At 44.1% G+C, this 12,602-nt stretch overlaps 1 protein-coding gene across 10 annotated transcripts in view; it reads right to left on the bottom strand.

Annotated features, from left to right (window-relative positions):
• Rere (arginine-glutamic acid dipeptide repeats) overlaps window positions 1–12,602 on the bottom strand; it is a 330,953-nt gene that overhangs the window by 57,110 nt on the left and 261,241 nt on the right. The gene's annotated exons all lie outside the window — the stretch shown is intronic.

Raw genomic sequence — 12,602 nt, 5'->3', positions numbered from 1 at the left:
AAAAAAAAAAAAGAAAAGAAAAGAAAAACAAACCAAAGACCCCAAAACATAAAAGGGCATTTTGAGGACTGTCAATGTGGCTTAGCATGGAAAGAGGCTTGCATCTAAACCTGACAATCTGACTTCCATCCCTAGGACCTGCAAGTTGTCCTTTGACCTCTAAATAAGCCTTATGGCATGCAAAGTCCCAACACAAACATTGTGACACACACAAATAAACAATATTTAAGAAAAAATATTTTTCATAAAGACAGATGTTTGAGTTTCATAAAAACAATTGTCAAATTCTGTCTTGGGATTAGAAAAATTTCAGCCATTTTTGAAAAGGCCCTAATCATATTCCTGCCATTTTGTCATAACATAACTATACATTATGTGAAGCTGCAATTGCAACATTGATATTATACAATCTAAATACTGAATAATTCTAAACACCCCCCCCCAATGCCTAACACCCTGCATTATTAAATACTCACCCTGGACCCCTTTTATGTCAACAAGCACGCCCACATTACTAGTTTGCAAATATGCTTTTGTTGATTTGTTATCAGGATATGTTTGATGTGTTCATCTACTGCACATACCCGTCTACCCAGGGCTTCCTACCATCCAGGTGGGAGGGGCCGAGAGGCCCGTGTGCAGTCTACTCCTCTGTCACACAGAGAGTCCCACACAGCCGTTTAGTCACAGCCATTCCCGAAACGGGAAGATGTTTACAGAAATAAATGCAGTAACAGTAATCTTCCTATCCAGGTTAATGTGTTCTGAGGTTCCTATGCTGTTGCTGGGAACACCTGCCTGAGCTCTCATTGCACAACGGGCTCCATGCCTGCTGTGTGCTCTCCTGTCCACCATGAGAGACAGCTAGCTGGGGCTGGACAAGAAGCTTCACTGTTAGTCCTACCGATCAGCAAACAAAGCGGCGGTTTATGCATGTCTTGGCATGGAGAGGGTGGTGAGGTGTACCTAATGTAGGTGTACCTAATGGCTGCATGCTGCCTTCATAGCCAGGCTGCTGTCCTGAGGGCCTTCTTGATTCCTACAGCCATCTCAGGAGGCAAAGCTTCTAACAGCTCCACTTCAGAGATGAGGAAATTATATGGTATCAAATCCTTGATTCAGGGTGGGAGGGACGAAGGTGGCATACATAAACAGGGGGAGCCTAGAGACTGGGATGGGGTACAGACATTAAAAGCAATGTACAGGTCAGAGATAAAGGCTTCTGTTTTAAGATAAAGTATTAAAAATATCTATAGATGGGCAAGTAAAGGTATCACAGTCTTTATCCTTGTCTCAGCCACTTAAACAACCTTTGCTGTTTACATAAAATTCCTGCCCCCCCCCAACAACAACAAAAGACTCTGAACATCAAATTGGAAGTTGTAAGACTCATGGGAGAAAGGTGAGTCCTGCGGATGATCAGGTTGCCTGTACCCCTAGATCACATGCACACATGGCTCCCTCAGAAATCATCTGAGCCGGGTCTGCAGCAAGGAAGAGAGCAGAAGAGTGGGGGTGGACCTCTGCATTAGCCACTGCCTGAGAACTTTCAAAATTAACTCCCTGTGGTGAATTTTAACTAGTGTATCACAGTCAGAAAGTCGACATGACTTCTGTACTTGGTCCGCTTACATAACAGTTTGGAGAACACTGTAGGTATTAAAATGAGTCCCACTGTGAAAATGGCCTTCTGCTCAACCCTGTTTGCTGCACAGAACTTTATGTTAATAATGCATTGATTCTCAGGGGACTAAAGAGCAAGCAGATCTGCAAGTAAGCAACCTACAGTCTTCTTATTGTCTGCCCCAGAGACAGACGGGACAAGTGTGAGTCCTTCAGTCAGGCAGTGGGAAACTCTATCGAGTTTCCTGAGAGGCAGAAAGGCAAGACAAAAGGTGTCTTCAAAGTGACTAACGAGGGGTCTTGGGTCAGGAAAGAATACTGGCCCCTTCCCAGAGGGTGCACTGCATCATGCCTATGGCTGCTCTGAGAGCCCACTGGGTGACAGTCTACTCCAGTTCAGCATACAGCCCTCTGGTAGTCAATTAACATCACCCATTGCCTTCTGAGAGTCACTGCTGTACTGCTCAGAGATGTATCATCTGCTTTAGGCTTAAGCTCTTGCACACTAATGAAAGGTGTCCCAGTGAAGTACCTACCATTTTGGCAAAACAGTACCACAGTGTACCTAGGAAGAGACCATTGCTCCTGGTTTCTGTTTTCAGTGTAAATACATCCCACAATGGCTAGTATTATTCCAATCCAGTTGAAAGTTTAATTAACTTCAGAGTTTCACTAAAGCAAATTATGTAAACTATTGTTCGTTTGGGCCAGCTATGGTAGTGCACAATTTTAATCCCTCAGGAGGCAGAGGCAGGCAGATTTCCGAATCTGAGGCCAACCTGGTCTACATAGTGAGTTCCAGGGCAGCTACAGTGAGACCCTGTGTCAAAAACCCAAAGTAAACAAATAGTACTCTTTTATTGGTTATTATCAAATCTCTAGTTTATTTTATCCTTTACACTCACATTCTATTCCAAGACAGCAATGTTCCAAATACACTGAGTAGAGGAGCATGCAGTAGCCCTATGTTCTTGTTGAGATATAAGAAACATTTTCTGGGTTGGTGAGATGGCTCAGTGGGTAAGAGCACCCGACTGCTCTTCTGAAGGTCCAGAGTTCAAATCCCAGCAACCACATGGTGGCTCACAACCACCCGTAACAAGATCTGACACCCTCTTCTGGAGTGTCTGAAGATAGCTACAGTGTACTTACATATAATAAATAAGTAAATCTTTAAAAAAAAAAAAAGAAACATTTTCTATGAATTCTACATAAAAGATATAAATGACTAGTTTTTAGAAAGATTAAACCCATTCTCAAATGGTTTTAGCTGTCTAGTAACACATTTTGAGTTTTGTGGGTTACTTTATTATGTTTTGCCTACATGTGCCAGAAGAGCTCAGAAGAGGGTTACAAAGCCCCTGAAACTGGGGTCCATGGTTATGAACCACCATGTGGGTGCTCCAAACAGAACCGAGTCCTCTGCAAGAGCCATTTCCCCAGACCCCTCTCTCCATACATATGTTCCCCTGAGGCAAACTTGAGTGCACATTTTATTCAGAGAAATAGTGTCCAGTTTCATGTCCTGATATAAGGCTATATGGGCTAAAGATATGACAACTCAGGCTGGGGGCTAAGGACATGACTGAGGGGTGCTGGACCACATGCTCAAAGCAGTTTAGCACTGAGCCTAAAGAATTATCTATAATTTCTCAGTGTCTCTCAAGTTCCCTTGGTTCATATGGTTCCTTCAGGTCTTGATATAAACAGTAACGGCAGTGGTGGCAACACACATAGCCATAATATACTTGCCGAGACAGGTGTCCCTGGGTCACTGTACAGGTCAAGAATCAGACATGGTGTGTGCACACTAAGTGCGTGATGTGCTCCTTCATCCTAGACACTGCTGCACTCGCCACTGCTAAGGCCTGGGCCCTCCCTGCAGGACTCCTTTTTGTGATCAACATGCTTCCTGGGCAGGCTCAATAAAGTTCTTCTATGCTTACTTCCTACATGGGTCTCAAGATCCCCTGCAAATCCTCACAACCTTTTATTTCAATAGCTGCACCTCAGCTGTTGACATCTTATGGAGGACACTCTCCTGGGGCTGAAATAAGGTAGAGAATAAAACATTTCATAAGCATGCAATGCAATGTACAGCTGTAAAGGCCCATGGCTACCCTCGGGACGCCAGGCTGCCCTGCTGTATCTCCTGATTCTGCCCTCACTACTCACCAGTCAGACCTGGCACAGTATAAATCCTACCTTCCCGGAGATCCCGCCTGCAGCTTCTCTGAGCCCCTGAGCCTTCCCAGCCTCTTTCCCTCTTAGCAAGCTAGTGAGGGCCTTAGGTCCCTCAGTATCTACGGCTGTCAGCTGCAGATGAGTTATACAAGAAGCGCCTGGTTGCAGATGAAGATGTGATTTCTTTCTGCTTGCTATAGCTAACTGCTGCCATGCTTCCTTTGATGTTCTGTGATCTCTCTCATCCCTAAGCTTTTGGTCATGGTATTTTATCACAGCAACAGAAAAGTAACTAGTGCCAGCAATAGTAATAGAAGTTCAGCCATTCTGGGCCAAGTGGTGCTGGCACATGCCTTTAATTGCAGCACTGACTATCCAGGACAGCCAGGACTACGCAGAGAAACCCTGTCTTCAAAACAAAACCAAAACCAAAACCCCAAACCAACCAACTAAACAAAAACTCCAGCCACTATGGAAGCATCAGGCTGGAGAACAGGCCAGACAAATCCACCCCAGCAGCCCCAGCTGTCATGTCCTAGGTTGGGAAGGAGGGGTCCAAACCCACAGCCCATATGACTGTGCACAACCACACTTCTCACACTAGGGCTCAGAGCTGCTCCTCAGTTCTCCCTCTCAAAAACTGAGGAGGACATATTTCTAATGCTGTTTTCAGGGTAGCTTTGTCTGTCTGTGATTGTCAGGAGTGATTTGACTTATGTAGATCACTAGAACCTTAACCTTGGCCACATCGGGCAGTATACACATGTAGTCCAAGCACTTGGGAGGCAGAGGCAGAAATTCAAAGTCAGTCTTAGCTATAGGATGAGTTGGAGAGCAGCTGGTGATACATACAGAAGACCCTATCTCAAGACAAAAAGAAGGCAAACTAAAACCACTTCCATCTTAACATTAGTCAAGAAGCAAACTACTGCTGGACGTGGTGGCTCACGCCTTTAATCCCAGCTATACAGAGAAACCCTGTCTCGGGGGGAAAAAAAAAAAAAAAAAAAAAAAGCAGCAAACTACTACTTCCTGGACAACAACAAGCTCTGCTCTAAGAACTCCTAGTCCTGGGCATCACATATGATATGAGACTTAACATGAGATTCTGCCAAACTGCAGAGGCAAGGGTCCGCATCAAGTGTTACAGGCCCCACATCTGATGACATGGAACAAGTGGGCCTCAATCACTAGTTTACTGACTACATGAATAATCTGGAGGTGACCACAGTCCTTCCAGATTGTCTGGCTTCACTCTGTCTGTCCACAGGCCTCCACTGCTAAGTGTCTAAATATAACTAACAAAACCAAAGGATGCCTTATCTTCTCCAACCAAACCTACACAAATACTAGAGGATTCAAGCTATACTCTTCATACCAGATACCTGCTTAAGATAAAGAGTAAACAATTTTCTATTTCAATCTTTGTGTATTGACTACTCCTTCCCAGGTAGTTTCCTAGCAAATGGACATTACTGTATTTTCCATACCCTGTAGGAAAATGACTACCTGTCAGATGGTTAAGTTACAGCTGAGTCCTCCTACCTACCTTTGCCTATGACTCCCTGAGTGAACTTAGATGACCGTGTTGAGCACAGCAAAGTCCTTTGCTTCAGGGTACTGGTCCAGTCAAGTCAGAGGCTAGGTAAACAGCAGCTCAACAGGTGCAGAGATTCAGCTGACTAAATACATCTTGCCAATTATTGCCTACACAGCTACATTCAAATTAAAAATAACCTGGCACTAATAACAGAACACAAACAGCCATTCTCTCCCTGTGATATTCAAGAGTCTCCATGTAAGTGCTCCAGAAAGTGGTTCAGAAATATGCTGTTACATGTTCAGCTTTCATTAACAAAGTTGATCTCAGCACAGAGTAAAGGTGTATAAAATAAAAAGAACTGTAGCGCCAAGCAGTGGTGGCTCACGCCTTTAATCCCAGCACTTGGGAGGCAGAGGCAGGTGGATTTCTGAGTTCGAGGCCAGCCTGGTCTACAGAGTGAGTTCCAGGACAGCTGGGGCTACACAGAGAAACCCTGTCTTGAAAAAACCAAACCTGGGCTGGTGAGATGGCTCAGTGGGTAAGAGCACCTGTCTGCTCTTCTGAAGTTCGAGTTCAAATCCCAGAAACCACATGGTGGCTCACAACCATCCATAATGAGATCTGACTCCCTCTTCTGGAGTGTCTGAAGACAGCTACAGTGTACTTACATACAATAAATAAATAAATTAATTAAAAAAAAGAAAAAGTCTTGTTAAAAAAAAGAAAGAAAAAGAAAAAACCAAACCAAACCAAAACCAAAAAAAAAACCAAAAAACTATAGCTTGGCTGTTAAGAACGCAAAGGAAAAAAAGTCATCTCAGTGAGAAAGCCCTTTGTAAAACCAGTTTTAAAAATGGGGTGGGGGTGGAAGGCTGTGTATGAAGCCCTGGGTCCATTCCCCATCAGGAACATCAGGAACAGCAGCACAGGCTAGGAAAGGAAAGGCTGACAAATCACAAGTTGATGGGCACATAGCAAATTCAAGAACAGCCTGAGCTACAAGAGGCTATGTTTCAAAACTCTATCTCCATAAGTATTTACATTATAAAATTATATTTATATAAGTATATATGTATTTATATTGCATACACATATATACTATTTATATATATATTCTCTCTCTCTCTCTCTCTCTCTCTCTCTCTCTCTCTCTCTCTCTCTCTCTCTCTCTGTGTGTGTGTGTGTGTGTGTGTGTGTGTACACCAGTGGCTTACAAATAACAAGATGCCCAAACACCGAATGGTCACCGTTGTGGAGGTACATATCTGCATTAGCACGACTCTGGGTGACAACGGCCCATATTCATACAGACATATGATTTCAAATCAAATACACCATATCTGTAAGCCATTGAGACTGCTCTTGACTTCCTGAATCAGGAAAAAGTAACACAGGCTCTTTGTAATTCCTGGTAAGGGACCGTATTTTCCCTCCATATGATATTAGCCTGAATTCAGCTAAGATATCACCCCCCCAAAGCAAAGAAAATCGGCTGGGCATGGCAGTTCACACCTTTAGCTCCAGACCTTGAGAGGCAGAGGCAGAGGCAGGCTGATCTCTGTAGTTCCAAGCCAGTCTGTCTGGTGTACATGGTACATTCCAGACCATCCAGGGCTACGCAGTGAGATCCTATTCAAAAAAGAAAAAGAGAAGAAAAAGAACCCACAAAACAAGACAAGATTATGAGCCCAAAGGGAAGGAAAGTCAATGTCTTTCTAAGAAATGCAGTCCAGTGGAGCTAAGAAGCACTCCCATCAAAGCCAGACCTCAGTCATCAGTAAGGCTCCTGTCAACCAGTGGTCACTGTCTCTTACCCACCACTGGCACCCTGTTTGCTCATTCTGCCCCCATGAATGATGTCTATCACACTCAGGCAAGTCCCTAAAGGGAGGCTTCTAGATAGAAAGCTGGTATGAGCCAATCACAAGGCTGCCCTGCTGGCTTCTGTTCAGAACAACAGTGCTCCCATGATACCTCACTTTTGCTGAAAATATTGATACTGAGGGAGCATGAACACAGCTGTGTGTAAATCGCACACACAAACAGATCAGCTCTATCTGCTTATAAGGGATACAAACACACTACTAATGCATTTGCATTCACAGTTGGATATACTGAGCTGCAAGCTGAGATTTTTCTGCCCCCACCATCTGATGCGGAACATGGTTCCCTGCACTTGCTTGTTGGAGAAGGTATTTGAGGTTAGGAAGGGGATACTGCCACAGGAACTGTGGAGTTTCATTTTGGCAGGAAAATCCATCTTGCTAGAGTTACTTTAGTTAGAAGGCTGCGAGGAAGTCAAAAGCAGGGGGAAACCATTACTCCTGGCATCTTGCCGGCAAAGGCAAGACAGCAGTGAGTTCAAAGCTAGGCTGGCTACACTGAAAGATCATCTCAAAAAAGAAAAGTGGAGGTTATGTGGGGGGTGGTAGAAAAGGCGGCATGGGCAGAAGCAGAAAGTGGGAGCCGGGGCGTTCAGAATAACAATCAGAGGCCTAGTCTTCTGTAACAGGCTCACACAGATACATATTGTGCACACACTCGAAAGAGACCCACCAGCCGGGCAGTGGTGGCGCACGCCTTTCATCCCAGCACTTATGAGGCAGAGGCAGGTGGATTTCTGAGTTCTAGGCCAGCCAGGTCTACAGAGTGAGTTCCAGGATAGCCAGGGCTACACAGAGAAACCCTGTCTCAAAAAACTAAAAAAAGAAAAATAAGAAGAAAAATTAACATTTTATGCTTGTGATTAAATCAGGAATGCACTGGGTTTGTTGTTGTTTAAAGGCTTGGCTCTGGTTCCAGGCTTGGTTCTAACAAGGCCCCACAGCCGACCTCTGTCAAGTCACTGACATTGCCCTGACCTGGCCTCAACTTCTCATCAAGTATGGTGTCCTGAGTGTCTCATTTACCACAGAAAGTACTAGCTTAAAATTTTTGAGCATTTCTGGCCAGCATGGTAGCATAGCCATTAATCCCAGCTCTCAGGAAGCAGGGGCATGCAGATCTTTATGAGATCTAGACTAGCCTGGTCTAGTTATCAAGGTCCAGGCCAACCAGGGCTACATTGAGTCTGTCTGAAAAAAAAAAAAAAAAGAAGAGGGCTGGAGAGATGGTTCAGTGGTTAAGACCACTAACTGCTCTTCCAGAGGTCCTGAGTTCAATTCCCATCAGCCACATGATGGCTCACAACCATCTGTAATGGGATCTGATATCCTCCTCAGCTATAATTATATAAGCTTATTTATGTAAGCTACTCTTACATAAAATGAAAGAAAAAGAAAGAGAAAAAGAGAAAGAAAGAAAGAAGTTAGTTCCAATAACAATATGTGGACACAACAAGGACCTAATTTCATTCATATTCTCTCTGTCTCTCTGTCTCTGTCTCTGTCTCTCCCTCTCTCTCTCTCTCCCTCTCTTTCCCTCTCTCTCTCTCTCTGTGAGTGTGTGTGATAAAAATCCTCCAATTAACTTCTTTCTTTTATCTTTTCTCAATGTAGTTCCTATAAACTGAGAGAGGGGGGAGGGGAAGAGAGATCTATTTCTAAGGCTTGGTTTACGGTGCTTACAGTTCCACCAATAAATCATCTCCCAATCTGGGCTTGGAAAAGCACTGGCCACGGTTTGATTGCTCCAGCCCCAGGTTGCCAGGCAACCAGCACAAGGGGGAAGTCTAAGAGCTGACAGATAGCCAAGTGGCTGAAACAACAGACTTCTCTCTGTCACAAATGTGTTTCAGAGCACTACTTGCCCACCTCCTGCTCTCTGCTAAACACGACATGACTGTAAAATCAAAATCAAAAGGCCACTGTAATAAAAACATACTTCCTGCTCAATTACCAATTGTTAAAATGCTGTGGGGAGGCCCAGATCACACAGTGTACTGCAACAGAAATGTGATACTGAAACGAGATGAAGTCGGCAGCGTTTGAGAAACCTGATCTAAATGCAGCCTTGTCATTTCAAGTCAGGGGACCTGGTGCGCAGAGGAAATCAGCAATCCAAAAAAGCACCAGAAGGAAAATAGCAACTGATGGAGGATATTACAGGAAGAAACCAGACAACCAAGTTACAGGGGAAGGTCACAACTGCTTCATAAAAACCCAGAAACTCTTCAACTGTTCACTGTGGCCTAGAGACAACAACAGTGTCCTCTTCAGGGTTGATCAAGGATCTTCTGGAAGCTACACATGCTGGTGGTTCCAACTGGACTCCCAAATGCTTAACTGTGGACTGTATTATCAGAATTCATAGTATTCTTAGGATAACGTTGATATGACCAGTTTGAGATACAAGAGTCTAAGGAAACATCTGAAGCAGTTAGGGACTGTGTCCTAAGCAAGCACACTGTGCCAACAAGTATAATAAGTACCAACTCTGGGCAGTGTGCTGCCATGAGGCCATGGTATTGAACCTGACATCTTGAATGTTCTAGAAACAAGGGGCAATTATTAATGTGTTTTATGCCATAGATACTTTGTCATTCTGGCCAACCTAAGTCTCCTGAGAAACTCTGTGTTTGCCTAAACACACGGGACGTCAGAGGGAGCCAGTGATAATCAAATCCCATCACTAAAACATTTTTAGTTTATTTTTATGTATATAAGTGCTTGCCTATGTCTATGTAGTGCACTGCATTTGTGCAGTCCCTGAGAAGGCCAGAAGATGGTGTTACATACCTTAGAACACAGTAGTGTATGTCCTGGGAGCTGAAGCCAGGGCCTCTTGAGAGCAGCCAGTTCTTACCAGCAAGCCATTTCTCCAGCTCCACCTAAACATTTTTAAAGGTATGCTGGAGTGGTGTGTGCGCTACATTAACAATAAAGAGCAAATCTACCAGAGGGTCTGCTAGAGGGGAAGAGGCGTTGTGCATTTTTTTTTTCCCCCAGTGTGAGCTCACAACATGGACTTCAGAGAACAAGGGCAGAAGTATTCTATCAAAGCAATGTCAGCCAGTTCATGCTTGGGGTGCCCAGGATGACCCTCTCTTTATACCACCAATCCATAGCCTACCAGGTCTCCAGGACTCTCCTGGGGACCAGACTGATGATTCAAATAGTGGGAATCCAGTTCCAAACCCTCAGCTTTCGTAGGATTCATCTGTCAGAGAGGGCCGGTATCTACCTTTCCTTCTCATCTCTATTTATTGGTTTGTGTCTTTGTCTGTTTTTATTATTGAGACAGGGTTTCTCTGTGTAGCCTTGGCTTTCCTGGAACTTAATCTGGCTTGAACTCCTAGAGCCCCGCCTGCCTCTGCTCCTGAGAGCTAGGATTAGAGGTGTGCCTCACCACCTCTGGCTATCTTCCCTCCCCTCTTCACTGGTAGAGGAAGAGGCAGCCCCTCTCTTAGGAGGAAAGCTCTAGTGCTCTCAGGGCACTGCATAGAGCACAAATCAAGGCCCCAGGGCTAAGTCAGATACTTTTTAATTCTCTGTTTTCAACCAAATTGAAGTCTTGATGAAATACCATCTGTTAGGCAACCGAAAACAGAGTCCAACACAAATTATGCTTTGGGCATTATTATGGAAGGAACTCAGGTAACTCAGTGATGCTTATTCACATAAGCATGACTTCCAGGCACTTATATCTACAAATAACTGACAAACGGGAATAAGCAGAACATAATCTCATGCTAATGTCCATCTAAGAGCTAATTTTTAAAAAGTCCATCCCATTAACCAGGTAGTGATGATACACACTTGTGTATGATGTATGACTTTTAGTTTGCCTATATGTCTGTGCACCATGTTCCTGGTACTTCTGGAGGCCAGAAGAGTGCGTAGGAACTCCTAGACTGGAGCTAACAGGCATTGTGAGCCACCATTTGGATGCTGGGAACTAAACCAGGCTCCTCTGCAAGACATTAAGTACTCTTAACCACGGAGGAGTTCTCTAGATGCCCATTTTATTTTAAATGTTAACATTTGTACATTGGACATTACATCCTCATGATAAAAAAAAAACATATACACATAAACACACACAAAGCAAACAAACAAGAAAGAAAAGAAAAAACAAACCACAACGACAAACTCTGCCAGGTGGCTAGTGATACGGTTCAGCGAGTGGAGTGTTGTCTAGCACATAAGAAGTATTGGTTATACTGGAGGGTGAGTCAGGAGGAACAGAGTTTAAAACCTCAAGCCTGGGCTGCATGAGAGACTAACAGCACGGCACAGCAGTGAGAGCGGTTGCAGGGACATTCTTTTAGATGCTTCACATGCCGCTTTTGCGCTGTTTTCTTTTGCTATAGTCTCTCCTACGTAGCCCGTGCTGGCCTAGGTCCCCTGGCTCTGGTTTCTAAATGCTGAGATTACAGTAGTGCTACTATGCCTGGTGGGGGTTGGGACAATTTTTTTTTTTTTAAGTTTTGTTTTACTTTGTACCAACTGAAGAGAGACATGGAAATTCTCTGGAGTACCAAGCAAGCACTGTCCCCATTGATTAGACTCATCATACTCTGGATTAACTCTGTAGAGCCAGCCAGTAAGGGCTCCTGAGCTTGTCCCAGCATTACATCTTCTGCTGTGCTGGCCTGGGGGGAACTTCCCACATTCTGGCTTCTGTCCTTACAGTATCACCCCTTCTGTTGAGGTTGTCATGTCTGCTAGAAACCTTGTACTGACAGCCATTTAATAACTGTCAGTTCAATGGGATTTCTTTCCTAGATACTTAGAAAGAGCCTAACTGTTGACTTAGTCCCCGTCCTGAGAGAAAGGGGAACACTCATTTAAAGTAGTGCAAGGCACTGATGGATCCCCTAAAGATCAAGGCTATTTGACTTCTGCTTTTTTGTGCTTTAAGCAAACACACACTGCTTGAGGCTGCTTCCACAATACAGAGGACTATAGGACACAACAGAAGAGTGTGGAAAGGGTAGAAAACTGAGTGGGGAGACAAGCTTCTTTCTTTCTTTCTTTTCTTTTTTTTTTTGGTTTTGCGAGACAGGGTTTCTCTGTATAGCCCTGGCTGTAGACCAGGCTGACCTCGAACTCAGAAATCCGCCTGCCTCTGCCTCTGCCTCTGCCTCCTGAGTGCTGGGATTAAAGGCGTCAGCCTGGTCACAGGGTGTTCAGAGGGCGGGCAGGCAGACAGTGTTGGCTCATGCAGTAAGATCTAATCTGCTAAAAGCAGAAAAAAAAAAAAAAAAAAAATTCCCTTCCAAAAAAAAAAAAAAAAAAAAAAATTCCCTTCCAGGCTTAAGAAAGGATGAAAGAAATGTTCCTTTCAAAAAAGGAAATTAATCATCCACACA

Source organism: Mus pahari, chromosome 6, assembly GCF_900095145.1.
Source record: "Mus pahari chromosome 6, PAHARI_EIJ_v1.1, whole genome shotgun sequence".
NCBI lineage: Eukaryota > Metazoa > Chordata > Mammalia > Rodentia > Muridae > Mus > Mus pahari.
This window is presented reverse-complemented; position numbering and strand designations above follow the sequence as displayed.